Genomic DNA, 5,476 nt, shown 5'->3' with positions numbered 1-5,476 from the left:
AGGTCATCCCATAATTCCTATTTATAAGAAAACGGTATAAGAGTTTTACTTGAACAATAGATAATTAAATAATAATAATAGAATAGAATTATAGTATTCCTCTAGATGTGGAATACAATGGGGTAGCAATTTGAAGAGAGACTTGAGTTTGCTAGCCTTAATTATCTGGGATGGGCTCTCGGGCCTGTCTCATATATTATATATGTTATCTGAAATTTTATCCAACACTTATAATTTATCCAACTAATAACTATTTTTCTATTTCCTAAAATATTAATTAATTAATTAATTAATCCAATTAAATTTTTTTCACAGCTCAATTCTAATTTCGTTAAAGTCATGCAACTTTACCGCATTGGAATCTATGAAAAAATATATTTAATTGTCATGTTTAATAAAAATATGTTGACTAATTAATTTAATTCTCACTTTGAAATTCAATTATTTAATTTTTACAATTAAATAATAATTTAAATAAATTAATTTAATTTCTAAGTCATCTTTTGTACTTAGCGAGAAAACACATTCATTGCATATAGTGATACATTCGATCTATTTCTTTTAATCGTCATTTTCATTCATTCTATAGTATCGATTTTATATTCAATTCATTTTGGGTTATGTCGAGCTAGCGAATGGGACCGATTGGACATGTATAATTAGGGCTCAAATAATTTGTAATTTAGTTCTGGCTTTTCTCCTATTAATTATAATATATTTAATCATGAAATCATTCAACTAAAGTATATGATTGAACTCTCCCTTATTATATACCATTATGAAAGCAACTCAATAAGTGTTTGTCCAATGACCTTGTCATAAATTTGTTATCCCCATTAGATATCCTTAATTTCTTTGGGTTAACTCTTTACCCTCATTATGAACCTATTTTATCTCATGGTAACCATTACATCTTACTTCATGAAAAAGTCAGTTACTAACAAATAGTAATTAAATCATTTGTTTAATAAATGATTCATGGTCGCGTTACTTTTCCATCTATCATGTAATGTCATTGAGAGAATATCATTTACCCTTTATTGAGCTATGAATTCCCCTATTGTAAATGAAGCTATGTTATTCAAAAGTTGTATAACCATCATACTAGCTTTCAGCTTTTTAGTTATTTGAACTCAGGTTTTTAATATATCAAAGCATACGAGTCATTCACACATAGTCAATCATTTACTCAAGATTGAGATAAGCCACACTGTGAATGTCACAAGTGAATTAATCCATAAACGGATCTAGGAACAATTCAACTTGGGTCTGGTCCAATGTATTGTCAGCCCAGACAATAGCATCTATGTCTCTATCTTTTGGGAGTAAACCACCCTAATACCCAAGATAAGGTAACTCCCCATTTGGACTTGGTAGAAGACATAATAGTGTTTTAATTGATTTGGTCAATTTCGATTTAGGCAACAAACTTTTTAGATTACCTACTAATATAAGTTGTCTTCTCGCATTATGATTTGAGCACATAATGCAACTTAGTATTAGTTAAACATTAGGTAATTAGTGAACCAATATTTGCTAACATTTTGTTTTGCGTGCAAAAATCATTAAGGACATATGCAAACAATATTAATGTGAATAATGTAATTTTATTTAAATCAATGTGTTCAAAAAATTACATATACAAATGACAAATAAAATTACACTTAATGCACTAGATTCTAACAATATAATCTTCACATGGGAATTTTAATTTTATTTTTTTTAAATTAGAAATAATCATGTGAGCCAAAAATGGACTAGGTATTTTTGTAACCTAAAATTTTTCGACGGAGCTATAACATCCCAAAAATCGGGGGTTAGTAGAATTGGGTTTGTAAATTAAGAGAGAGTGGTTATGCCTTAATTTTTAATATTATCTTTGCATTTTTAGGAAATAAATGAGGTGTTTGTTTTTTTTTAAGTGTTAAGTGAAACATTCCTTGAAACTCAAGTTCAAATCCCTTCTCTCTCACCATTTTTATTATTTTGTAAAATTTACCTTAAACCCTAGTATGTGACATGCCTTTTTTTTAAAATAAATATTGCAAAATTATTTCAAGAACGAGGAAGAAACCTAATGGTTAAAAGAAATATGAGAAAACATGAAAATTAAATGAGGTCCCAAGTTCAAACCTTTTCCCTTGCAAAATAATTAAATTTTGCAAAATCCCTTTTTTTAATGTGTGTGTCATTCATACCCTTAAACCCTAAGTATAAATACAAATTTTTATTGTATTTTTCAGTATTTAATTCAATTTTTCCCTACCCTAGCCGTTCTCTCTCTTCCTCTCATATTTTATCTTTAATTTTCTTTCTTTCTCCCATTTTTGTCGTCGCATACACCTCCCATTTTACCATCTCTTTCTTCTTCTTTTTGCATCAAGATTGTGCACCATATCCTTTAATCTATTTCTTCCATTTATCATCATCTAAATGAGCCTCAAATATGAAATCTTGAAACCCAAGATTGATCCCGAACATTACCAAGAAAGTGTCATTGTTGTTTCTCTTAACTAGCTTGGGTAAGATCTTTTTTTCTCTTCAATTTCTTGATTAATCATGTCAATTAAAAACCAAAATTTCTAAATATAGAATTTGGGGGATTTTAAATGATTTCAAAGGTATTTTTCCAAATTTTAATGAGATCTCAAACCATTTTAAAATTTAGCCCCAATTTTGGCCACCATGGGTGGTGGTGCTGGCACCTATGTGTAAGAAAGAGGGTTGTTTTGTTTTTTGGTTTTTGCCTATATTTTTCCAGTAGTAAATTGTGTTCTTGAACCCTCCTAATCATTTTTTAATCACATGTTAATTAGGGAGAGACGTTCTTAGTCAATTGGCCATTCGGATCTCACAATTCGGGAAGTGTAAGTGAGATTAATTGTAAACTAGTTTGTTATTTCGAAAAACTTGTTGGAAAAATGTTATGGATTGATTAAATGAGGAATTTTAACCAATTTTAACTACTAATTTTCCAGTATATAATTGTGTTAGGTGCTGACCAGAACACTCCAAATCAACCGTAAAGCCGAAAGTCGTTCGTGCGCATGATTCGCAACAAAATAGTGTAAGAAATCTAACTAGTTTGGATTCGCAAAATAGTAGTGATTTTGACGATTGGTTGGAACCTATAGGTGGGTGTTTAAGGGCCACTTAAGAGATGGGTTCCAACCAATTGTCAAAATTACTACTATTTTTCGAATCCAAACTAGTTAGATTTCTTATACTATTTTGCTAAGAATCATGCATACGAACTAGTTTCGACTTTACGGTTGATTTGGGGTGTTCTGGCTAGCACCTAACACAATTATATACTGGAAAATTAGTAGCTAATATTGATTAAAATCCCTCATTTAATCAATCCATAACCTTTTCCCAACAACTTTGTCGAAACAACAAACCAGTTTACAATTAATAGCACTCACACTTCCCAAATTGTAAGATCCGAATGGCCAATTAACCAAGAACGTCTCTACCTAATTAACATGTAATTAAAAACTGATTAGGAGAGTTCAAGAACACAATTTAATGCTGGAAAAATATGGGCAAGAAACAAAACAACCCTTTTTCTTGCACATAGGCTCACGCAAAATTAGGGCTGAATTTTAAAATAGTTTGAGATCTCATTAAAATTTGGAAAAATAAATTTTAAATCATTTAAAATCTCCCAAATTCTAGATCTGAAAATTTTGGTTTTTAATTGACAAGATTAATCAAGAAATTGAAGAGAAAAAAGATCTTACCCAAGCTAATTGAGAGAAACGGCAATGACACTTTCTTGGCAATGTTCGAGATCGATCATGGGATTCAAGATTTCAGATTTAGGGTTGATTTAGATTAGGATAAATGGCAGCAATAGAGTAAAGGAGATGGTGCACAATCTTGATGCAAAAAGAAGAAAGATATAGTAAAATGGGAGGTGTCTGCGACGAAAACAATGGGAGAAAGAAAGAAAATTAAAGACAAAAGAGGAGAGGTAGAGGGTGAACGGCTAGGGTAGGGAAAATTTGAGTTAAAGACTGAAAAATAAAATAAAAAGTTGTATTTATACTTAGGTTTCAAGGGTATGGATGATACACACATTAAAAAAAAGGATTTTGCAAAATTTAATTATTTTGCAAGGGAAAAGATTCAAACTTGGGACCTTATTTAATTTCCATGCTTTCTCATATTTCTTTTAACCATTAGGTTTTTTTTCTCATTCTTAAAATAATTTTGCAATGTTTATTTTAAAAACAAGGCATGTCACATACTAGGGTTTAAGACAAAATTTGAAAAATAATAAAAATGGTGAGAGTGAAGGGATTTGAACTTGGGTTTCAAGAAATGTTTCACTAACACTTAACCAACAAACCAATACCTCATTTATTTCCTAAAAATGCATAAATAATTTCAAAATTTAAGCCATGACCACTTTCTCTCGATTCATAAACCCGATTCTACTAACCTCCAATTTTTGGAATGTTAAGAAAAAGGCTAAGACTTCAGGTCCGCCAAAAGAGGAAATAGAGAAGCCTAAGAACCTATCTAAGTCGAAAGGTTTCTTCTGCAAAAAGAATGGGCACTTTAAGGCAAGCTGTAAAGAGTAGAAGGATTTCCAAGCCTCTAAGGGAAAATGTATGAAACTCTTTGTTATTAAAACTTGTTTAGTGGAAAATTTAGTAGACCATTGGATTATTGATTCTGGAGCCACTAATCATGTTTGTGTTTTTTTACAGTGGCTCAAGGAAATGAGAAGCTTTTGGGATAAGGAACTCTCATTGCAAACAATAGATGGGAGCAATGTGGCGGTAGAAGGAGTGTGAGCAGTACATCTCTATATTTTGATAATTTTGGAAAGATTATTTTAAATGACATTTTTTATATACCTATGTTAAGCAAAACTTTATTTGATAAAATATTTTGATATAAAAAAGATAATTGTAACACCCCCTAACCTGTATCTGCTGTTGGATTAAGGTTACAGAGTATTACCGTACAAATAAAACATTTAAACATACATTTCATATAATATCATAAACATATTATGAACCAATCATTCACATATGTATTGTCATTAAATCGAGCCCTCGAGGCTCTAAAAACACCTTAGAAACAATCTGGGATTAAATTGAAATAAATTGGAAAGTCTAGGAAAAAGGTACAAAAATTTGGATATAGGGGTCACATGGCCGTGTGCCTCACACGGCTAAGACACATGCCCGTGTCTCAAGTCATGTAACCTTCGAACTAGGAATACACAATCGTGTCCCATCCCGTGTCCTCACCTGTGTAACTCTTTGAATAGGGTTATACGGCCGTGTCACCCGCTACGAAAAGTTTTGGCCTCTACGTAATCCACTTGATGTGACAATGAACAAAAAGAACTCTCTTAAACTTTTTCAGAGAGAAAATCTATTTGACGGCTGCAAGACCTCATTCTATATATTTCGGGTATATTAGATTTTTCTTAAAAACCTTATATTTCCTAATTTGG

This window comes from Gossypium hirsutum, chromosome D07, assembly GCF_007990345.1.
Source record: "Gossypium hirsutum isolate 1008001.06 chromosome D07, Gossypium_hirsutum_v2.1, whole genome shotgun sequence".
In the NCBI taxonomy this organism is placed as follows: domain Eukaryota; kingdom Viridiplantae; phylum Streptophyta; class Magnoliopsida; order Malvales; family Malvaceae; genus Gossypium; species Gossypium hirsutum.
The sequence above is the reverse complement of the archived record's forward strand: the minus strand, read 5'-3'. Positions refer to the sequence as shown.